The following is a 25097-nucleotide window of genomic DNA, read 5'->3' as shown; positions in this document are numbered from 1 at the left end:
TAAAACTTGAAAAGTCACGAAAGATGTGTGTTTGAGCACATAAATTACTCGGTTTCTAGAAAACTCACCCAGATGGACTTAAGCATCATAAGTCATGTTAAAGAGCTCGTCGAGGTGATTCTGTGGTCAAATTTTGAAGGTATTTGAAGCACATTTGCCGAAGTTACGGAGGTTCAAATCTTGAAAAGTCACGAAAGATGTGTGTTTGAGCACATAAATTACTCGGTTTCTAGAAAACTCACCCAGATAGACTTAAGCATCATAAGTCATGTTAAAGAGCTCGTCGAGGTGATTCTGTGGTCAAATTTTGAAGGTATTTGAAGCACATTTGCCGAAGCTACGGAAGTTCAAATCTTGAAAAGTTACGAAAGATGTGTGTTTGAGCACATCAATTACTCGGTTTCTAGAAAACTCACCCAGATGGACTTAAGCATTATTAGTCACGTTAAAGAGCTCGTCGAGGTGATTCTGTGGTCAAATTTTGAAGGTATTTGAAGCATATTTGCCGAAGTTCCTGAGATTTAAAACTTGAAAAGTCACGAAAGATGTGTGTTTGAGCACATAAATTACTCGGTTTCTAGAAAACTCACCCAGATGGACTTAAGCATTATTAGTCATGTTAAAGAGCTCGTCGAGGTGATTCTGTGGTCAAATTTTGAAGGTATTTGAAGCACATTTGCCGAAGCTACGGAAGTTCAAATCTTGAAAAGTCACGAAAGATGTGTGTTTGAGCACATCAATTACTCGCTTTCTAGAAAACTCACCCAGATAGACTTAAGCATCATAAGTCATGTTAAAGAGCTCGTCGAGGTGATTCTGTGGTCAAATTTTGAAGGTATTTGAAGCACATTTGCCGAAGCTACGGAAGTTCAATTCTTGAAAAGTCACGAAAGATGTGTGTTTGAGCACATAAATTACTCGGTTTCTAGAAAACTCACCCAAATAGACTTAAGCATTATAAGTCATGTTAAAGAGCTCGTCGAGGTGATTCTGTGGTCAAATTTTGAAGGTATTTGAAGCACATTTGCCGAAGCTACGGAAGTTCAAATCTTGAAAAGTTACGAAAGATGTGTGTTTGAGCACATCAATTACTCGGTTTCTAGAAAACTCACCCAGATAGACTTAAGCATCATAAGTCATGTTAAAGAGCTCGTCGAGGTGATTCTGTGGTCAAATTTTGAAGGTATTTGAAGCATATTTGCCGAAGTTCCTGAGATTTAAAACTTGAAAAGTCACGAAAGATGTGTGTTTGAGCACATAAATTACTCGGTTTCTAGAAAACTCACCCAGATGGACTTAAGCATTATTAGTCACGTTAAAGAGCTCGTCGAGGTGATTCTGTGGTCAAATTTTGAAGGTATTTGAAGCATATTTGCCGAAGTTCCTGAGATTTAAAACTTGAAAAGTCACGAAAGATGTGTGTTTGAGCACATAAATTACTCGGTTTCTAGAAAACTCACCCAGATGGACTTAAGCATTATTAGTCATGTTAAAGAGCTCGTCGAGGTGATTCTGTGGTCAAATTTTGAAGGTATTTGAAGCACATTTGCCGAAGCTACGGAAGTTCAAATCTTGAAAAGTCACGAAAGATGTGTGTTTGAGCACATCAATTACTCGCTTTCTAGAAAACTCACCCAGATAGACTTAAGCATCATAAGTCATGTTAAAGAGCTCGTCGAGGTGATTCTGTGGTCAAATTTTGAAGGTATTTGAAGCACATTTGCCGAAGCTACGGAAGTTCAATTCTTGAAAAGTCACGAAAGATGTGTGTTTGAGCACATAAATTACTCGGTTTCTAGAAAACTCACCCAAATAGACTTAAGCATTATAAGTCATGTTAAAGAGCTCGTCGAGGTGATTCTGTGGTCAAATTTTGAAGGTATTTGAAGCACATTTGCCGAAGCTACGGAAGTTCAAATCTTGAAAAGTTACGAAAGATGTGTGTTTGAGCACATCAATTACTCGGTTTCTAGAAAACTCACCCAGATAGACTTAAGCATCATAAGTCATGTTAAAGAGCTCGTCGAGGTGATTCTGTGGTCAAATTTTGAAGGTATTTGAAGAACATTTGCCGAAGCTACGGAAGTTCAAATCTTGAAAAGTCACGAAAGATGTGTGTTTGAGCACATCAATTACTCGCTTTCTAGAAAACTCACCCAGATAGACTTAAGCATCATAAGTCATGTTAAAGAGCTCGTCGAGGTGATTCTGTGGTCAAATTTTGAAGGTATTTGAAGCACATTTGCCGAAGCTACGGAAGTTCAATTCTTGAAAAGTCACGAAAGATGTGTGTTTGAGCACATAAATTACTCGGTTTCTAGAAAACTCACCCAAATAGACTTAAGCATTATAAGTCATGTTAAAGAGCTCGTCGAGGTGATTCTGTGGTCAAATTTTGAAGGTATTTGAAGCACATTTGCCGAAGCTACGGAAGTTCAAATCTTGAAAAGTTACGAAAGATGTGTGTTTGAGCACATCAATTACTCGGTTTCTAGAAAACTCACCCAGATAGACTTAAGCATCATAAGTCATGTTAAAGAGCTCGTCGAGGTGATTCTGTGGTCAAATTTTGAAGGTATTTGAAGCATATTTGCCGAAGTTCCTGAGATTTAAAACTTGAAAAGTCACGAAAGATGTGTGTTTGAGCACATAAATTACTCGGTTTCTAGAAAACTCACCCAGATGGACTTAAGCATTATTAGTCACGTTAAAGAGCTCGTCGAGGTGATTCTGTGGTCAAATTTTGAAGGTATTTGAAGCATATTTGCCGAAGTTCCTGAGATTTAAAACTTGAAAAGTCACGAAAGATGTGTGTTTGAGCACATAAATTACTCGGTTTCTAGAAAACTCACCCAGATGGACTTAAGCATTATTAGTCACGTTAAAGAGCTCGTCGAGGTGATTCTGTGGTCAAATTTTGAAGGTATTTGAAGCATATTTGCCGAAGTTCCTGAGATTTAAAACTTGAAAAGTCACGAAAGATGTGTGTTTGAGCACATAAATTACTCGGTTTCTAGAAAACTCACCCAGATGGACTTAAGCATTATTAGTCATGTTAAAGAGCTCGTCGAGGTGATTCTGTGGTCAAATTTTGAAGGTATTTGAAGCACATTTGCCGAAGCTACGGAAGTTCAAATCTTGAAAAGTCACGAAAGATGTGTGTTTGAGCACATCAATTACTCGCTTTCTAGAAAACTCACCCAGATAGACTTAAGCATCATAAGTCATGTTAAAGAGCTCGTCGAGGTGATTCTGTGGTCAAATTTTGAAGGTATTTGAAGCACATTTGCCGAAGCTACGGAAGTTCAATTCTTGAAAAGTCACGAAAGATGTGTGTTTGAGCACATAAATTACTCGGTTTCTAGAAAACTCACCCAAATAGACTTAAGCATTATAAGTCATGTTAAAGAGCTCGTCGAGGTGATTCTGTGGTCAAATTTTGAAGGTATTTGAAGCACATTTGCCGAAGCTACGGAAGTTCAAATCTTGAAAAGTTACGAAAGATGTGTGTTTGAGCACATCAATTACTCGGTTTCTAGAAAACTCACCCAGATAGACTTAAGCATCATAAGTCATGTTAAAGAGCTCGTCGAGGTGATTCTGTGGTCAAATTTTGAAGGTATTTGAAGAACATTTGCCGAAGTTCCTGAGATTTAAAACTTGAAAAGTCACGAAAGATGTGTGTTTGAGCACATAAATTACTCGGTTTCTAGAAAACTCACCCAGATGGACTTAAGCATTATTAGTCATGTTAAATAGCTCGTCGAGGTGATTCTGTGGTCAAATTTTGAAGGTATTTGAAGCACATTTGCTGAAGTTACGGAGGTTCAAAGCTTGAAAAGTCTCGAAAGATGTGTGTTTGACCACATAAATTACTCGGTTTCTAGAAAACTCACCCAGATAGACTTAAGCATCATAAGTCATGTTAAAGAGCTCGTCGAGGTGATTCTGTGGTCAAATTTTGAAGGTATTTGAAGCACATTTGCCGAAGTTCCTGAGATTTAAAACTTGAAAAGTCACGAAAGATATGTGTTTGAGCACATCAATTACTCGGTTTCTAGAAAACTCACCCAGATAGACTTAAGCATTATTAGTCATGTTAAAGAGCTCGTCGAGGTGATTCTGTGGTCAAATTTTGAAGGTATTTGAAGCACATTTGCCGAAGCTACGGAGGTTCAAAGCTTGAAAAGTCACGAAAGATGTGTGTTTGAGCACATCAATTACTCGGTTTCTAGAAAACTCACCCAGATAGACTTAAACATCATAAGTCATGTTAAAGAGCTCGTCGAGGTGATTCTGTGGTCAAATTTTGAAGGTATTTGAAGCACATTTGCCGAAGCTACGGAGGTTCAAATCTTGAAAAGTCACGAAAGATGTGTGTTTGAGCACATAAATTACTCGGTTTCTAGAAAACTCACCCAGATGGACTTAAGCATTATTAGTCATGTTAAAGAGCTCGTCGAGGTGATTCTGTGGTCAAATTTTGAAGGTATTTGAAGCACATTTGCCGAAGCTACGGAAGTTCAAAGCTTGAAAAGTCACGAAAGATGTGTGTTTGAGCACATATATTACTCGGTTTCTAGAAAACTCACCCAGAGAGACTTAAGCATTATTAGTCATGTTAAAGAGCTCGTCGAGGTGATTCTGTGGTCAAATTTTGAAGGTATTTGAAGCACATTTGCCGAAGCTACGGAAGTTCAAAGCTTGAAAAGTCACGAAAGATGTGTGTTTGAGCACATCAATTACTCGGTTTCTAGAAAACTCACCCAGATGGACTTAAGCATTATTAGTCACGTTAAAGAGCTCGTCGAGGTGATTCTGTGGTCAAATTTTGAAGGTATTTGAAGCATATTTGCCGAAGTTCCTGAGATTTAAAACTTGAAAAGTCACGAAAGATGTGTGTTTAAGCACATCAATTACTCGGTTTCGAAAAAAAGTCACCCAGATAGACTTAAGCATCATAAGTCATGTTAAAGAGCTCGTCGAGGTGATTCTGTGGTCAAATTTTGAAGGTATTTGAAGCACATTTGCCGAAGCTACGGAAGTTCAATTCTTGAAAAGTCACGAAAGATGTGTGTTTGAGCACATAAATTACTCGGTTTCTAGAAAACTCACCCAAATAGACTTAAGCATTATAAGTCATGTTAAAGAGCTCGTCGAGGTGATTCTGTGGTCAAATTTTGAAGGTATTTGAAGCACATTTGCCGAAGCTACGGAGGTTCAAAGCTTGAAAAGTCACGAAAGATGTGTGTTTGAGCACATCAATTACTCGGTTTCTAGAAAACTCACCCAGATAGACTTAAGCATCATAAGTCATGTTAAAGAGCTCGTCGAGGTGATTCTGTGGTCAAATTTTGAAGGTATTTGAAGCACATTTGCCGAAGTTCCTGAGATTTAAAACTTGAAAAGTCACGAAAGATATGTGTTTGAGCACATCAATTACTCGGTTTCTAGAAAACTCACCCAGATGGACTTAAGCATTATTAGTCACGTTAAAGAGCTCGTCGAGGTGATTCTGTGGTCAAATTTTGAAGGTATTTGAAGCACATTTGCCGAAGCTACGGAGGTTCAAAACTTGAAAAGTCACGAAAGATATGTGTTTGAGCACATAAATTACTCGGTTTCTAGAAAACTCACCCAGATAGACTTAAGCATTATTAGTCATGTTAAAGAGCTCGTCGAGTTGATTCTGTGGTCAAATTTTGAAGGTATTTGAAGCACATTTGACGAAGCTACGGAAGTTCAAAGCTTGAAAAGTCACGAAAGATGTGTGTTTGAGCACATATATTACTCGGTTTCTAGAAAACTCACCCAGATGGACTTAAGCATTATTAGTCACGTTAAAGAGCTCGTCGAGGTGATTCTGTGGTCAAATTTTGAAGGTATTTGAAGCATATTTGCCTAAGTTCCTGAGATTTAAAACTTGATAAGTCACGAAAGATGTGTGTTTGAGCACATATATTACTCGGTTTCTAGAAAACTCACCCAGATGGACTTAAACATTATTAGTCACGTTAAAGAGCTCGTCGAGGTGATTCTGTGATCAAATTTTGAAGGTATTTGAAGAACATTTGCCGAAGTTCCTGAGATTTAAAACTTGAAAAGTCACGAAAGATGTGTGTTTGAGCACATATATTACTCGGTTTCTAGAAAACTCACCCAGATGGACTTAAGCATTATTAGTCACGTTAAAGAGCTCGTCGAGGTGATTCTGTGGTCAAATTTTGAAGGTATTTGAAGCATATTTGCCTAAGTTCCTGAGATTTAAAACTTGATAAGTCACGAAAGATGTGTGTTTGAGCACATATATTACTCGGTTTCTAGAAAACTCACCCAGATGGACTTAAACATTATTAGTCACGTTAAAGAGCTCGTCGAGGTGATTCTGTGGTCAAATTTTGAAGGTATTTGAAGCATATTTGCCGAAGTTCCTGAGATTTAAAACTTGATAAGTCACGAAAGATGTGTGTTTGAGCACATATATTACTCGGTTTCTAGAAAACTCACCCAGATGGACTTAAACATTATTAGTCACGTTAAAGAGCTCGTCGAGGTGATTCTGTGGTCAAATTTTGAAGGTATTTGAAGCATATTTGCCGAAGTTCCTGAGATTTAAAACTTGAAAAGTCACGAAAGATGTGTGTTTGAGCACATATATTACTCGGTTTCTAGAAAACTCACCCAGATGGACTTAAACATTATTAGTCACGTTAAAGAGCTCGTCGAGGTGATTCTGTGGTCAAATTTTGAAGGTATTTGAAGCATATTTGCCGAAGTTCCTGAGATTTAAAACTTGAAAAGTCACGAAAGATGTGTGTTTGAGCACATAAATTACTCGGTTTCTAGAAAACTCACCCAGATGGACTTAAGCATTATTAGTCATGTTAAAGAGCTCGTCGAGGTGATTCTGTGGTCAAATTTTGAAGGTATTTGAAGCATATTTGCCGAAGTTCCTGAGATTTAAAATTTGAAAAGTCACGAAAGATGTGTGTTTGAGCACATAAATTACTCGGTTTCTAGAAAACTCACCCAGATAGACATAAGCATCATAAGTCACGTTAAAGAGCTCGTCGAGGTGATTCTGTGGTCAAATTTTGAAGGTATTTGAAGCATATTTGCCGAAGTTCCTGAGATTTAAAACTTGAAAAGTCACGAAAGATGTGTGTTTGAGCACATAAATTACTCGGTTTCTAGAAAACTCACCCAGATGGACTTAAGCATTATTAGTCATGTTAAAGAGCTCGTCGAGGTGATTCTGTGGTCAAATTTTGAAGGTATTTGAAGCACATTTGCCGAAGCTACGGAAGTTCAAATCTTGAAAAGTCACGAAAGATGTGTGTTTGAGCACATCAATTACTCGCTTTCTAGAAAACTCACCCAGATAGACTTAAGCATCATAAGTCATGTTAAAGAGCTCGTCGAGGTGATTCTGTGGTCAAATTTTGAAGGTATTTGAAGCACATTTGCCGAAGCTACGGAAGTTCAATTCTTGAAAAGTCACGAAAGATGTGTGTTTGAGCACATAAATTACTCGGTTTCTAGAAAACTCACCCAAATAGACTTAAGCATTATAAGTCATGTTAAAGAGCTCGTCGAGGTGATTCTGTGGTCAAATTTTGAAGGTATTTGAAGCACATTTGCCGAAGCTACGGAAGTTCAAATCTTGAAAAGTTACGAAAGATGTGTGTTTGAGCACATCAATTACTCGGTTTCTAGAAAACTCACCCAGATAGACTTAAGCATCATAAGTCATGTTAAAGAGCTCGTCGAGGTGATTCTGTGGTCAAATTTTGAAGGTATTTGAAGCACATTTACCGAAGCTACGGAGGTTCAAAACTTGAAAAGTCACGAAAGATATGTGTTTGAGCACATAAATTACTCGGTTTCTAGAAAACTCACCCAGATAGACTTAAGCATCATAAGTCATGTTAAAGAGCTCGTCGAGGTGATTCTGTGGTCAAATTTTGAAGGTATTTGAAGAACATTTGCCGAAGTTCCTGAGATTTAAAACTTGAAAAGTCACGAAAGATGTGTGTTTGAGCACATAAATTACTCGGTTTCTAGAAAACTCACCCAGATGGACTTAAGCATTATTAGTCATGTTAAAGAGCTCGTCGAGGTGATTCTGTGGTCAAATTTTGAAGGTATTTGAAGCACATTTGCTGAAGTTACGGAGGTTCAAAGCTTGAAAAGTCTCGAAAGATGTGTGTTTGACCACATAAATTACTCGGTTTCTAGAAAACTCACCCAGATAGACTTAAGCATCATAAGTCATGTTAAAGAGCTCGTCGAGGTGATTCTGTGGTCAAATTTTGAAGGTATTTGAAGCACATTTGCCGAAGTTCCTGAGATTTAAAACTTGAAAAGTCACGAAAGATATGTGTTTGAGCACATCAATTACTCGGTTTCTAGAAAACTCACCCAGATAGACTTAAGCATTATTAGTCATGTTAAAGAGCTCGTCGAGGTGATTCTGTGGTCAAATTTTGAAGGTATTTGAAGCACATTTGCCGAAGCTACGGAGGTTCAAAGCTTGAAAAGTCACGAAAGATGTGTGTTTGAGCACATCAATTACTCGGTTTCTAGAAAACTCACCCAGATAGACTTAAACATCATAAGTCATGTTAAAGAGCTCGTCGAGGTGATTCTGTGGTCAAATTTTGAAGGTATTTGAAGCACATTTGCCGAAGCTACGGAGGTTCAAATCTTGAAAAGTCACGAAAGATGTGTGTTTGAGCACATAAATTACTCGGTTTCTAGAAAACTCACCCAGATGGACTTAAGCATTATTAGTCATGTTAAAGAGCTCGTCGAGGTGATTCTGTGGTCAAATTTTGAAGGTATTTGAAGCACATTTGCCGAAGCTACGGAAGTTCAAAGCTTGAAAAGTCACGAAAGATGTGTGTTTGAGCACATATATTACTCGGTTTCTAGAAAACTCACCCAGAGAGACTTAAGCATTATTAGTCATGTTAAAGAGCTCGTCGAGGTGATTCTGTGGTCAAATTTTGAAGGTATTTGAAGCACATTTGCCGAAGCTACGGAAGTTCAAAGCTTGAAAAGTCACGAAAGATGTGTGTTTGAGCACATCAATTACTCGGTTTCTAGAAAACTCACCCAGAGAGACTTAAGCATTATTAGTCACGTTAAAGAGCTCGTCGAGGTGATTCTGTGGTCAAATTTTGAAGGTATTTGAAGCACATTTGCCGAAGCTACGGAAGTTCAAAGCTTGAAAAGTCACGAAAGATGTGTGTTTGAGCACATATATTACTCGGTTTCTAGAAAACTCACCCAGATGGACTTAAGCATTATTAGTCATGTTAAAGAGCTCGTCGAGGTGATTCTGTGGTCAAATTTTGAAGGTATTTGAAGCACATTTGCCGAAGCTACGGAAGTTCAAAGCTTGAAAAGTCACGAAAGATGTGTGTTTGAGCACATCAATTACTCGGTTTCTAGAAAACTCACCCAGAGAGACTTAAGCATTATTAGTCACGTTAAAGAGCTCGTCGAGGTGATTCTGTGGTCAAATTTTGAAGGTATTTGAAGCATATTTGCCGAAGTTCCTGAGATTTAAAACTTGAAAAGTCACGAAAGATGTGTGTTTAAGCACATCAATTACTCGGTTTCGAAAAAAAGTCACCCAGATAGACTTAAGCATCATAAGTCATGTTAAAGAGCTCGTCGAGGTGATTCTGTGGTCAAATTTTGAAGGTATTTGAAGCACATTTGCCGAAGCTACGGAAGTTCAATTCTTGAAAAGTCACGAAAGATGTGTGTTTGAGCACATAAATTACTCGGTTTCTAGAAAACTCACCCAAATAGACTTAAGCATTATAAGTCATGTTAAAGAGCTCGTCGAGGTGATTCTGTGGTCAAATTTTGAAGGTATTTGAAGCACATTTGCCGAAGCTACGGAGGTTCAAAGCTTGAAAAGTCACGAAAGATGTGTGTTTGAGCACATCAATTACTCGGTTTCTAGAAAACTCACCCAAATAGACTTAAGCATTATAAGTCATGTTAAAGAGCTCGTCGAGGTGATTCTGTGGTCAAATTTTGAAGGTATTTGAAGCACATTTGCCGAAGTTCCTGAGATTTAAAACTTGAAAAGTCACGAAAGATATGTGTTTGAGCACATCAATTACTCGGTTTCTAGAAAACTCACCCAGATGGACTTAAGCATTATTAGTCACGTTAAAGAGCTCGTCGAGGTGATTCTGTGGTCAAATTTTGAAGGTATTTGAAGCATATTTGCCGAAGTTCCTGAGATTTAAAACTTGAAAAGTCACGAAAGATGTGTGTTTGAGCACATATATTACTCGGTTTCTAGAAAACTCACCCAGATAGACTTAAGCATTATTAGTCATGTTAAAGAGCTCGTCGAGGTGATTCTGTGGTCAAATTTTGAAGGTATTTGAAGCACATTTGCCGAAGCTACGGAAGTTCAAAGCTTGAAAAGTCACGAAAGATGTGTGTTTGAGCACATATATTACTCGGTTTCTAGAAAACTCACCCAGATGGACTTAAGCATTATTAGTCACGTTAAAGAGCTCGTCGAGGTGATTCTGTGGTCAAATTTTGAAGGTATTTGAAGCATATTTGCCGAAGTTCCTGAGATTTAAAACTTGAAAAGTCACGAAAAGATGTGTGTTTGAGCACATATATTACTCGGTTTCTAGAAAACTCACCCAGATGGACTTAAGCATTATTAGTCACGTTAAAGAGCTCGTCGAGGTGATTCTGTGGTCAAATTTTGAAGGTATTTGAAGCACATTTGCCGAAGCTACGGAGGTTCAAAACTTGAAAAGTCACGAAAGATATGTGTTTGAGCACATAAATTACTCGGTTTCTAGAAAACTCACCCAGATAGACTTAAGCATCATAAGTCATGTTAAAGAGCTCGTCGAGGTGATTCTGTGATCAAATTTTGAAGGTATTTGAAGAACATTTGCCGAAGTTCCTGAGATTTAAAACTTGAAAAGTCACGAAAGATGTGTGTTTGAGCACATAAATTACTCGGTTTCTAGAAAACTCACCCAGATAGACTTAAGCATTATTAGTCATGTTAAAGAGCTCGTCGAGTTGATTCTGTGGTCAAATTTTGAAGGTATTTGAAGCACATTTGACGAAGCTACGGAAGTTCAAAGCTTGAAAAGTCACGAAAGATGTGTGTTTGAGCACATATATTACTCGGTTTCTAGAAAACTCACCCAAATAGACTTAAGCATTATTAGTCATGTTAAAGAGCTCGTCGAGTTGATTCTGTGGTCAAATTTTGAAGGTATTTGAAGCACATTTGACGAAGCTACGGAAGTTCAAAGCTTGAAAAGTCACGAAAGATGTGTGTTTGAGCACATATATTACTCGGTTTCTAGAAAACTCACCCAGATGGACTTAAGCATTATTAGTCACGTTAAAGAGCTCGTCGAGGTGATTCTGTGGTCAAATTTTGAAGGTATTTGAAGCATATTTGCCTAAGTTCCTGAGATTTAAAACTTGATAAGTCACGAAAGATGTGTGTTTGAGCACATATATTACTCGGTTTCTAGAAAACTCACCCAGATGGACTTAAACATTATTAGTCACGTTAAAGAGCTCGTCGAGGTGATTCTGTGGTCAAATTTTGAAGGTATTTGAAGCATATTTGCCGAAGTTCCTGAGATTTAAAACTTGATAAGTCACGAAAGATGTGTGTTTGAGCACATATATTACTCGGTTTCTAGAAAACTCACCCAGATGGACTTAAACATTATTAGTCACGTTAAAGAGCTCGTCGAGGTGATTCTGTGGTCAAATTTTGAAGGTATTTGAAGCATATTTGCCGAAGTTCCTGAGATTTAAAACTTGAAAAGTCACGAAAGATGTGTGTTTGAGCACATATATTACTCGGTTTCTAGAAAACTCACCCAGATGGACTTAAACATTATTAGTCACGTTAAAGAGCTCGTCGAGGTGATTCTGTGGTCAAATTTTGAAGGTATTTGAAGCATATTTGCCGAAGTTCCTGAGATTTAAAACTTGAAAAGTCACGAAAGATGTGTGTTTGAGCACATAAATTACTCGGTTTCTAGAAAACTCACCCAGATGGACTTAAGCATTATTAGTCATGTTAAAGAGCTCGTCGAGGTGATTCTGTGGTCAAATTTTGAAGGTATTTGAAGCATATTTGCCGAAGTTCCTGAGATTTAAAACTTGAAAAGTCACGAAAGATGTGTGTTTGAGCACATAAATTACTCGGTTTCTAGAAAACTCACCCAGATGGACTTAAGCATTATTAGTCATGTTAAAGAGCTCGTCGAGGTGATTCTGTGGTCAAATTTTGAAGGTATTTGAAGCATATTTGCCGAAGTTCCTGAGATTTAAAATTTGAAAAGTCACGAAAGATGTGTGTTTGAGCACATAAATTACTCGGTTTCTAGAAAACTCACCCAGATGGACTTAAGCATTATTAGTCACGTTAAAGAGCTCGTCGAGGTGATTCTGTGGTCAAATTTTGAAGGTATTTGAAGCATATTTGCCGAAGTTCCTGAGATTTAAAACTTGAAAAGTCACGAAAGATGTGTGTTTGAGCACATAAATTACTCGGTTTCTAGAAAACTCACCCAGATGGACTTAAGCATTATTAGTCATGTTAAAGAGCTCGTCGAGGTGATTCTGTGGTCAAATTTTGAAGGTATTTGAAGCACATTTGCCGAAGCTACGGAAGTTCAAATCTTGAAAAGTCACGAAAGATGTGTGTTTGAGCACATCAATTACTCGGTTTCTAGAAAGCTCACCCAGATGGACTTAAGCATTATTAGTCATGTTAAAGAGCTCGTCGAGGTGATTCTGTGGTCAAATTTTGAAGGTATTTGAAGCACATTTGCCGAAGCTACGGAAGTTCAAATCTTGAAAAGTCACGAAAGATGTGTGTTTGAGCACATCAATTACTCGGTTTCTAGAAAGCTCACCCAGATGGACTTAAGCATTATTAGTCATGTTAAAGAGCTCGTCGAGGTGATTCTGTGGTCAAATTTTGAAGGTATTTGAAGCACATTTACCGAAGCTACGGAGGTTCAAAACTTGAAAAGTCACGAAAGATATGTGTTTGAGCACATAAATTACTCGGTTTCTAGAAAACTCACCCAGATAGACTTAAGCATCATAAGTCATGTTAAAGAGCTCGTCGAGGTGATTCTGTGGTCAAATTTTGAAGGTATTTGAAGAACATTTGCCGAAGTTCCTGAGATTTAAAACTTGAAAAGTCACGAAAGATGTGTGTTTGAGCACATATATTACTCGGTTTCTAGAAAACTCACCCAGATGGACTTAAGCATTATTAGTCACGTTAAAGAGCTCGTCGAGGTGATTCTGTGGTCAAATTTTGAAGGTATTTGAAGCATATTTGCCGAAGTTCCTGAGATTTAAAACTTGAAAAGTCACGAAAGATGTGTGTTTGAGCACATATATTACTCGGTTTCTAGAAAACTCACCCAGATGGACTTAAGCATTATTAGTCACGTTAAAGAGCTCGTCGAGGTGATTCTGTGGTCAAATTTTGAAGGTATTTGAAGCACATTTACCGAAGCTACGGAGGTTCAAAACTTGAAAAGTCACGAAAGATATGTGTTTGAGCACATAAATTACTCGGTTTCTAGAAAACTCACCCAGATAGACTTAAGCATCATAAGTCATGTTAAAGAGCTCGTCGAGGTGATTCTGTGGTCAAATTTTGAAGGTATTTGAAGAACATTTGCCGAAGTTCCTGAGATTTAAAACTTGAAAAGTCACGAAAGATGTGTGTTTGAGCACATATATTACTCGGTTTCTAGAAAACTCACCCAGATGGACTTAAGCATTATTAGTCACGTTAAAGAGCTCGTCGAGGTGATTCTGTGGTCAAATTTTGAAGGTATTTGAAGCATATTTGCCGAAGTTCCTGAGATTTAAAACTTGAAAAGTCACGAAAGATGTGTGTTTGAGCACATATATTACTCGGTTTCTAGAAAACTCACCCAGATGGACTTAAGCATTATTAGTCACGTTAAAGAGCTCGTCGAGGTGATTCTGTGGTCAAATTTTGAAGGTATTTGAAGCATATTTGCCGAAGTTCCTGAGATTTAAAACTTGAAAAGTCACGAAAGATGTGTGTTTGAGCACATATATTACTCGGTTTCTAGAAAACTCACCCAGATGGACTTAAACATTATTAGTCACGTTAAAGAGCTCGTCGAGGTGATTCTGTGGTCAAATTTTGAAGGTATTTGAAGCATATTTGCCGAAGTTCCTGAGATTTAAAACTTGAAAAGTCACGAAAGATGTGTGTTTGAGCACATAAATTACTCGGTTTCTAGAAAACTCACCCAGATGGACTTAAGCATTATTAGTCACGTTAAAGAGCTCGTCGAGGTGATTCTGTGGTCAAATTTTGAAGGTATTTGAAGAACATTTGCCGAAGTTCCTGAGATTTAAAACTTGAAAAGTCACGAAAGATGTGTGTTTGAGCACATATATTACTCGGTTTCTAGAAAACTCACCCAGATGGACTTAAGCATTATTAGTCACGTTAAAGAGCTCGTCGAGGTGATTCTGTGGTCAAATTTTGAAGGTATTTGAAGCATATTTGCCGAAGTTCCTGAGATTTAAAACTTGAAAAGTCACGAAAGATGTGTGTTTGAGCACATATATTACTCGGTTTCTAGAAAACTCACCCAGATGGACTTAAGCATTATTAGTCACGTTAAAGAGCTCGTCGAGGTGATTCTGTGGTCAAATTTTGAAGGTATTTGAAGCATATTTGCCGAAGTTCCTGAGATTTAAAACTTGAAAAGTCACGAAAGATGTGTGTTTGAGCACATAAATTACTCGGTTTCTAGAAAACTCACCCAGATGGACTTAAGCATTATTAGTCATGTTAAAGAGCTCGTCGAGGTGATTCTGTGGTCAAATTTTGAAGGTATTTGAAGCATATTTGCCGAAGTTCCTGAGATTTAAAATTTGAAAAGTCACGAAAGATGTGTGTTTGAGCACATAAATTACTCGGTTTCTAGAAAACTCACCCAGATGGACTTAAGCATTATTAGTCACGTTAAAGAGCTCGTCGAGGTGATTCTGTGGTCAAATTTTGAAGGTATTTGAAGCATATTTGCCGAAGTTCCTGAGATTTAAAACTTGAAAAGTCACGAAAGATGTGTGTTTGAGCACATAAATTACTCGGTTTCTAGAAAACTCACCCAGATGGACTTAAGCATTATTAGTCATGTTAAAGAGCTCGTCGAGGTGATTCTGTGGTCAAATTTTGAAGGTATTTGAAGCACATTTGCCGAAGCTACGGAAGTTCAAATCTTGAAAAGTCACGAAAGATGTGTGTTTGAGCACATCAATTACTCGGTTTCTAGAAAGCTCACCCAGATGGACTTAAGCATTATTAGTCATGTTAAAGAGCTCGTCGAGGTGATTCTGTGGTCAAATTTTGAAGGTATTTGAAGCACATTTGCCGAAGCTACGGAAGTTCAAATCTTGAAAAGTCACGAAAGATGTGTGTTTGAGCACATCAATTACTCGGTTTCTAGAAAGCTCACCCAGATGGACTTAAGCATTATTAGTCATGTTAAAGAGCTCGTCGAGGTGATTCTGTGGTCAAATTTTGAAGGTATTTGAAGCACATTTACCGAAGCTACGGAGGTTCAAAACTTGAAAAGTCACGAAAGATATGTGTTTGAGCACATAAATTACTCGGTTTCTAGAAAACTCACCCAGATAGACTTAAGCATCATAAGTCATGTTAAAGAGCTCGTCGAGGTGATTCTGTGGTCAAATTTTGAAGGTATTTGAAGAACATTTGCCGAAGTTCCTGAGATTTAAAACTTGAAAAGTCACGAAAGATGTGTGTTTGAGCACATATATTACTCGGTTTCTAGAAAACTCACCCAGATGGACTTAAGCATTATTAGTCACGTTAAAGAGCTCGTCGAGGTGATTCTGTGGTCAAATTTTGAAGGTATTTGAAGCATATTTGCCGAAGTTCCTGAGATTTAAAACTTGAAAAGTCACGAAAGATGTGTGTTTGAGCACATATATTACTCGGTTTCTAGAAAACTCACCCAGATGGACTTAAGCATTATTAGTCACGTTAAAGAGCTCGTCGAGGTGATTCTGTGGTCAAATTTTGAAGGTATTTGAAGCACATTTACCGAAGCTACGGAGGTTCAAAACTTGAAAAGTCACGAAAGATATGTGTTTGAGCACATAAATTACTCGGTTTCTAGAAAACTCACCCAGATAGACTTAAGCATCATAAGTCATGTTAAAGAGCTCGTCGAGGTGATTCTGTGGTCAAATTTTGAAGGTATTTGAAGAACATTTGCCGAAGTTCCTGAGATTTAAAACTTGAAAAGTCACGAAAGATGTGTGTTTGAGCACATATATTACTCGGTTTCTAGAAAACTCACCCAGATGGACTTAAGCATTATTAGTCACGTTAAAGAGCTCGTCGAGGTGATTCTGTGGTCAAATTTTGAAGGTATTTGAAGCATATTTGCCGAAGTTCCTGAGATTTAAAACTTGAAAAGTCACGAAAGATGTGTGTTTGAGCACATATATTACTCGGTTTCTAGAAAACTCACCCAGATGGACTTAAGCATTATTAGTCACGTTAAAGAGCTCGTCGAGGTGATTCTGTGGTCAAATTTTGAAGGTATTTGAAGCATATTTGCCGAAGTTCCTGAGATTTAAAACTTGAAAAGTCACGAAAGATGTGTGTTTGAGCACATATATTACTCGGTTTCTAGAAAACTCACCCAGATGGACTTAAACATTATTAGTCACGTTAAAGAGCTCGTCGAGGTGATTCTGTGGTCAAATTTTGAAGGTATTTGAAGCATATTTGCCGAAGTTCCTGAGATTTAAAACTTGAAAAGTCACGAAAGATGTGTGTTTGAGCACATAAATTACTCGGTTTCTAGAAAACTCACCCAGATGGACTTAAGCATTATTAGTCATGTTAAAGAGCTCGTCGAGGTGATTCTGTGGTCAAATTTTGAAGGTATTTGAAGCATATTTGCCGAAGTTCCTGAGATTTAAAACTTGAAAAGTCACGAAAGATGTGTGTTTGAGCACATAAATTAATCGGTTTCTAGAAAACTCACCCAGATGGACTTAAGCATTATTAGTCATGTTAAAGAGCTCGTCGAGGTGATTCTGTGGTCAAATTTTGAAGGTATTTGAAGCATATTTGCCGAAGTTCCTGAGATTTAAAACTTGAAAAGTCACGAAAGATGTGTGTTTGAGCACATAAATTACTCGGTTTCTAGAAAACTCACCCAGATGGACTTAAGAATTATTAGTCACGTTAAAGAGCTCGTCGAGGTGATTCTGTGGTCAAATTTTGAAGGTATTTGAAGCATATTTGCCGAAGTTCCTGAGATTTAAAACTTGAAAAGTCACGAAAGATGTGTGTTTGAGCACATAAATTACTCGGTTTCTAGAAAACTCACCCAGATGGACTTAAGCATTATTAGTCATGTTAAAGAGCTCGTCGAGGTGATTCTGTGGTCAAATTTTGAAGGTATTTGAAGCACATTTGCCGAAGCTACGGAAGTTCAAATCTTGAAAAGTCACGAAAGATGTGTGTTTGAGCACATCAATTACTCGGTTTCTAGAACGCTCACCCAGATGGACTTAAGCATTATTAGTCATGTTAAATAGCTCGTCGAGGTGATTCTGTGGTCAAATTTTGAAGGTATTTGAAGCACATTTGCCGAAGCTACGGAAGTTCAAATCTTGAAAAGTCACGAAAGATGTGTGTTTGAGCACATCAATTACTCGGTTTCTAGAAAACTCACCCAGATAGACTTAAGCATCATAAGTCATGTTAAAGAGCTCGTCGAGGTGATTCTGTGGTCAAATTTTGAAGGTATTTGAAGCACATTTGCCGAAGCTACGGAAGTTCAAATCTTGAAAAGTCACGAAAGATGTGTGTTTGAGCACATCAATTACTCGGTTTCTAGAACGCTCACCCAGATGGACTTAAGCATTATTAGTCATGTTAAATAGCTCGTCGAGGTGATTCTGTGGTCAAATTTTGAAGGTATTTGAAGCACATTTGCCGAAGCTACGGAAGTTCAAATCTTGAAAAGTCACGAAAGATGTGTGTTTGAGCACATCAATTACTCGGTTTCTAGAAAACTCACCCAGATAGACTTAAGCATCATAAGTCATGTTAAAGAGCTCGTCGAGGTGATTCTGTGGTCAAATTTTGAAGGTATTTGAAGCACATTTGCCGAAGCTACGGAAGTTCAAATCTTGAAAAGTTACGAAAGATGTGTGTTTGAGCACATCAATTACTCGGTTTCTAGAAAACTCACCCAGATAGACTTAAGCATCATAAGTCATGTTAAAGAGCTCGTCGAGGTGATTCTGTGGTCAAATTTTGAAGGTATTTGAAGCACATTTACCGAAGCTACGGAGGTTCAAAACTTGAAAAGTCACGAAAGATATGTGTTTGAGCACATAAATTACTCGGTTTCTAGAAAACTCACCCAGATAGACTTAAGCATCATAAGTCATGTTAAAGAGCTCGTCGAGGTGATTCTGTGGTCAAATTTTGAAGGTATTTGAAGAACATTTGCCGAAGTTCCTGAGATTTAAAACTTGAAAAGTCACGAAAGATGTGTGTTTGAGCACATATATTACTCGGTTTCTAGAAAACTCACCCAGATGGACTTAAGCATTATTAGTCACGTTAAAGAGCTCGTCGAGGTGATTCTGTGGTCAAATTTTGAAGGTATTTGAAGCATATTTGCCGAAGTTCCTGAGATTTAAAACTTGAAAAGTCACGAAAGATGTGTGTTTGAGCACATATATTACTCGGTTTCTAGAAAACTCACCCAGATGGACTTAAGCATTATTAGTCACGTTAAAGAGCTCGTCGAGGTGATTCTGTGGTCAAATTTTGAAGGTATTTGAAGCATATTTGCCGAAGTTCCTGAGATTTAAAACTTGATAAGTCACGAAAGATGTGTGTTTGAGCACATATATTACTCGGTTTCTAGAAAACTCACCCAGATGGACTTAAGCATTATTAGTCACGTTAAAGAGCTCGTCGAGGTGATTCTGTGGTCAAATTTTGAAGGTATTTGAAGCATATTTGCCGAAGTTCCTGAGATTTAAAACTTGAAAAGTCACGAAAGATGTGTGTTTGAGCACATATATTACTCGGTTTCTAGAAAACTCACCCAGATGGACTTAAACATTATTAGTCACGTTAAAGAGCTCGTCGAGGTGATTCTGTGGTCAAATTTTGAAGGTATTTGAAGCATATTTGCCGAAGTTCCTGAGATTTAAAACTTGAAAAGTCACGAAAGATGTGTGTTTGAGCACATAAATTACTCGGTTTCTAGAAAACTCACCCAGATGGACTTAAGCATTATTAGTCATGTTAAAGAGCTCGTCGAGGTGATTCTGTGGTCAAATTTTGAAGGTATTTGAAGCATATTTGCCGAAGTTCCTGAGATTTAAAACTTGAAAAGTCACGAAAGATGTGTGTTTGAGCACATAAATTACTCGGTTTCTAGAAAACTCACCCAGATGGACTTAAGAATTATTAGTCACGTTAAAGAGCTCGTCGAGGTGATTCTGTGGTCAAATTTTGAAGGTATTTGAAGCACATTTGCCGAAGCTACGGAAGTTCAAATCTTGAAAAGTCACGAAAGATGTGTGTTTGAGCACATCAATTACTCGGTTTCTAGAAAGCTCACCCAGATGGACTTAAGCATTATTAGTCATGTTAAATAGCTCGTCGAGGTGATTCTGTGGTCAAATTTTGAAGGTATTTGAAGCACATTTGCCGAAGCTACGGAAGTTCAAATCTTGAAAAGTCACGAAAGATGTGTGTTTGAGCACATCAATTACTCGGTTTCTAGAAAACTCACCCAGATAGACTTAAGCATCATAAGTCATGTTAAAGAGCTCGTCGAGGTGATTCTGTGGTCAAATTTTGAAGGTATTTGAAGCACATTTGCCGAAGCTACGGAAGTTCAATTCTTGAAAAGTCACGAAAGATGTGTGTTTGAGCACATAAATTACTCGGTTTCTAGAAAACTCACCCAAATAGACTTAAGCATTATAAGTCATGTTAAAGAGCTCGTCGAGGTGATTCTGTGGTCAAATTTTGAAGGTATTTGAAGCACATTTGCCGAAGCTACGGAAGTTCAAATCTTGAAAAGTTACGAAAGATGTGTGTTTGAGCACATCAATTACTCGGTTTCTAGAAAACTCACCCAGATAGACTTAAGCATCATAAGTCATGTTAAAGAGCTCGTCGAGGTGATTCTGTGGTCAAATTTTGAAGGTATTTGAAGCACATTTACCGAAGCTACGGAGGTTCAAAACTTGAAAAGTCACGAAAGATATGTGTTTGAGCACATAAATTACTCGGTTTCTAGAAAACTCACCCAGATAGACTTAAGCATCATAAGTCATGTTAAAGAGCTCGTCGAGGTGATTCTGTGGTCAAATTTTGAAGGTATTTGAAGAACATTTGCCGAAGTTCCTGAGATTTAAAACTTGAAAAGTCACGAAAGATGTGTGTTTGAGCACATAAATTACTCGGTTTCTAGAAAACTCACCCAGATGGACTTAAGCATTATTAGTCATGTTAAAGAGCTCGTCGAGGTGATTCTGTGGTCAAATTTTGAAGGTATTTGAAGCACATTTGCTGAAGTTACGGAGGTTCAAAACTTGAAAAGTCTCGAAAGATGTGTGTTTGACCACATAAATTACTCGGTTTCTAGAAAACTCACCCAGATAGACTTAAGCATCATAAGTCATGTTAAAGAGCTCGTCGAGGTGATTCTGTGGTCAAATTTTGAAGGTATTTGAAGCATATTTGCCGAAGTTCCTGAGATTTAAAACTTGAAAAGTCACGAAAGATATGTGTTTGAGCACATCAATTACTCGGTTTCTAGAAAACTCACCCAGATAGACTTAAGCATTATTAGTCATGTTAAAGAGCTCGTCGAGGTGATTCTGTGGTCAAATTTTGAAGGTATTTGAAGCACATTTGCCGAAGCTACGGAGGTTCAAAGCTTGAAAAGTCACGAAAGATGTGTGTTTGAGCACATCAATTACTCGGTTTCTAGAAAACTCACCCAGATAGACTTAAACATCATAAGTCATGTTAAAGAGCTCGTCGAGGTGATTCTGTGGTCAAATTTTGAAGGTATTTGAAGCACATTTGCCGAAGCTACGGAGGTTCAAATCTTGAAAAGTCACGAAAGATGTGTGTTTGAGCACATAAATTACTCGGTTTCTAGAAAACTCACCCAGATGGACTTAAGCATTATTAGTCATGTTAAAGAGCTCGTCGAGGTGATTCTGTGGTCAAATTTTGAAGGTATTTGAAGCACATTTGCCGAAGCTACGGAAGTTCAAAGCTTGAAAAGTCACGAAAGATGTGTGTTTGAGCACATCAATTACTCGGTTTCTAGAAAACTCTCCCAGATGGACTTAAGCATTATTAGTCACGTTAAAGAGCTCGTCGAGGTGATTCTGTGGTCAAATTTTGAAGGTATTTGAAGCACATTTGCCGAAGCTACGGAGGTTCAAATCTTGAAAAGTCACGAAAGATGTGTGTTTGAGCACATAAATTACTCGGTTTCTAGAAAACTCACCCAGATGGACTTAAGCATTATTAGTCATGTTAAAGAGCTCGTCGAGGTGATTCTGTGGTCAAATTTTGAAGGTATTTGAAGCACATTTGCCGAAGCTACGGAAGTTCAAAGCTTGAAAAGTCACGAAAGATGTGTGTTTGAGCACATATATTACTCGGTTTCTAGAAAACTCACCCAGATAGACTTAAGCATTATTAGTCATGTTAAAGAGCTCGTCGAGGTGATTCTGTGGTCAAATTTTGAAGGTATTTGAAGCACATTTGCCGAAGTTCCTGAGATTTAAAACTTGAAAAGTCACGAAAGATGTGTGTTTAAGCACATCAATTACTCGGTTTCGAAAAAAAGTCACCCAGATAGACTTAAGCATCATAAGTCATGTTAAAGAGCTCGTCGAGGTGATTCTGTGGTCAAATTTTGAAGGTATTTGAAGCACATTTGCCGAAGCTACGGAAGTTCAATTCTTGAAAAGTCACGAAAGATGTGTGTTTGAGCACATAAATTACTCGGTTTCTAGAAAACTCACCCAAATAGACTTAAGCATTATAAGTCATGTTAAAGAGCTCGTCGAGGTGATTCTGTGGTCAAATTTTGAAGGTATTTGAAGCACATTTGCCGAAGCTACGGAGGTTCAAAGCTTGAAAAGTCACGAAAGATGTGTGTTTGAGCACATCAATTACTCGGTTTCTAGAAAGCTCACCCAGATGGACTTAAGCATTATTAGTCATGTTAAATAGCTCGTCGAGGTGATTCTGTGGTCAAATTTTGAAGGTATTTGAAGCACATTTGCCGAAGCTACGGAAGTTCAAATCTTGAAAAGTCACGAAAGATGTGTGTTTGAGCACATCAATTACTCGGTTTCTAGAAAACTCACCCAGATAGACTTAAGCATCATAAGTCATGTTAAAGAGCTCGTCGAGGTGATTCTGTGGTCAAATTTTGAAGGTATTTGAAGCACATTTGCCGAAGCTACGGAAGTTCAATTCTTGAAAAGTCACGAAAGATGTGTGTTTGAGCACATAAATTACTCGGTTTCTAGAAAACTCACCCAAATAGACTTAAGCATTATAAGTCATGTTAAAGAGCTCGTCGAGGTGATTCTGTGGTCAAATTTTGAAGGTATTTGAAGCACATTTGCCGAAGCTACGGAAGTTCAAATCTTGAAAAGTTACGAAAGATGTGTGTTTGAGCACATCAATTACTCGGTTTCTAGAAAACTCACCCAGATAGACTTAAGCATCATAAGTCATGTTAAAGAGCTCGTCGAGGTGATTCTGTGGTCAAATTTTGAAGGTATTTGAAGCACATTTACCGAAGCTACGGAGGTTCAAAACTTGAAAAGTCACGAAAGATATGTGTTTGAGCACATAAATTACTCGGTTTCTAGAAAACTCACCCAGATAGACTTAAGCATCATAAGTCATGTTAAAGAGCTCGTCGAGGTGATTCTGTGGTCAAATTTTGAAGGTATTTGAAGAACATTTGCCGAAGTTCCTGAGATTTAAAACTTGAAAAGTCACGAAAGATGTGTGTTTGAGCACATAAATTACTCGGTTTCTAGAAAACTCACCCAGATGGACTTAAGCATTATTAGTCATGTTAAAGAGCTCGTCGAGGTGATTCTGTGGTCAAATTTTGAAGGTATTTGAAGCACATTTGCTGAAGTTACGGAGGTTCAAAGCTTGAAAAGTCTCGAAAGATGTGTGTTTGACCACATAAATTACTCGGTTTCTAGAAAACTCACCCAGATAGACTTAAGCATCATAAGTCATGTTAAAGAGCTCGTCGAGGTGATTCTGTGGTCAAATTTTGAAGGTATTTGAAGCATATTTGCCGAAGTTCCTGAGATTTAAAACTTGAAAAGTCACGAAAGATATGTGTTTGAGCACATCAATTACTCGGTTTCTAGAAAACTCACCCAGATAGACTTAAGCATTATTAGTCATGTTAAAGAGCTCGTCGAGGTGATTCTGTGGTCAAATTTTGAAGGTATTTGAAGCACATTTGCCGAAGCTACGGAGGTTCAAAGCTTGAAAAGTCACGAAAGATGTGTGTTTGAGCACATCAATTACTCGGTTTCTAGAAAACTCACCCAGATAGACTTAAACATCATAAGTCATGTTAAAGAGCTCGTCGAGGTGATTCTGTGGTCAAATTTTGAAGGTATTTGAAGCACATTTGCCGAAGCTACGGAGGTTCAAATCTTGAAAAGTCACGAAAGATGTGTGTTTGAGCACATAAATTACTCGGTTTCTAGAAAACTCACCCAGATGGACTTAAGCATTATTAGTCATGTTAAAGAGCTCGTCGAGGTGATTCTGTGGTCAAATTTTGAAGGTATTTGAAGCACATTTGCCGAAGCTACGGAAGTTCAAAGCTTGAAAAGTCACGAAAGATGTGTGTTTGAGCACATCAATTACTCGGTTTCTAGAAAACTCTCCCAGATGGACTTAAGCATTATTAGTCACGTTAAAGAGCTCGTCGAGGTGATTCTGTGGTCAAATTTTGAAGGTATTTGAAGCACATTTGCCGAAGCTACGGAGGTTCAAATCTTGAAAAGTCACGAAAGATGTGTGTTTGAGCACATAAATTACTCGGTTTCTAGAAAACTCACCCAGATGGACTTAAGCATTATTAGTCATGTTAAAGAGCTCGTCGAGGTGATTCTGTGGTCAAATTTTGAAGGTATTTGAAGCACATTTGCCGAAGCTACGGAAGTTCAAAGCTTGAAAAGTCACGAAAGATGTGTGTTTGAGCACATATATTACTCGGTTTCTAGAAAACTCACCCAGATAGACTTAAGCATTATTAGTCATGTTAAAGAGCTCGTCGAGGTGATTCTGTGGTCAAATTTTGAAGGTATTTGAAGCACATTTGCCGAAGTTCCTGAGATTTAAAACTTGAAAAGTCACGAAAGATGTGTGTTTAAGCACATCAATTACTCGGTTTCGAAAAAAAGTCACCCAGATAGACTTAAGCATCATAAGTCATGTTAAAGAGCTCGTCGAGGTGATTCTGTGGTCAAATTTTGAAGGTATTTGAAGCACATTTGCCGAAGCTACGGAAGTTCAATTCTTGAAAAGTCACGAAAGATGTGTGTTTGAGCACATAAATTACTCGGTTTCTAGAAAACTCACCCAAATAGACTTAAGCATTATAAGTCATGTTAAAGAGCTCGTCGAGGTGATTCTGTGGTCAAATTTTGAAGGTATTTGAAGCACATTTGCCGAAGCTACGGAGGTTCAAAGCTTGAAAAGTCACGAAAGATGTGTGTTTGAGCACATCAATTACTCGGTTTCTAGAAAACTCACCCAGATAGACTTAAGCATCATAAGTCATGTTAAAGAGCTCGTCGAGGTGATTCTGTGGTCACATTTTGAAGGTATTTGAAGCACATTTGCCGAAGTTCCTGAGATTTAAAACTTGAAAAGTCACGAAAGATATGTGTTTGAG

This window comes from Euwallacea fornicatus, unplaced genomic scaffold, assembly GCF_040115645.1.
Source record: "Euwallacea fornicatus isolate EFF26 unplaced genomic scaffold, ASM4011564v1 scaffold_49, whole genome shotgun sequence".
NCBI classification, from domain to species: domain Eukaryota; kingdom Metazoa; phylum Arthropoda; class Insecta; order Coleoptera; family Curculionidae; genus Euwallacea; species Euwallacea fornicatus.
The sequence above is the reverse complement of the archived record's forward strand: the minus strand, read 5'-3'. Positions refer to the sequence as shown.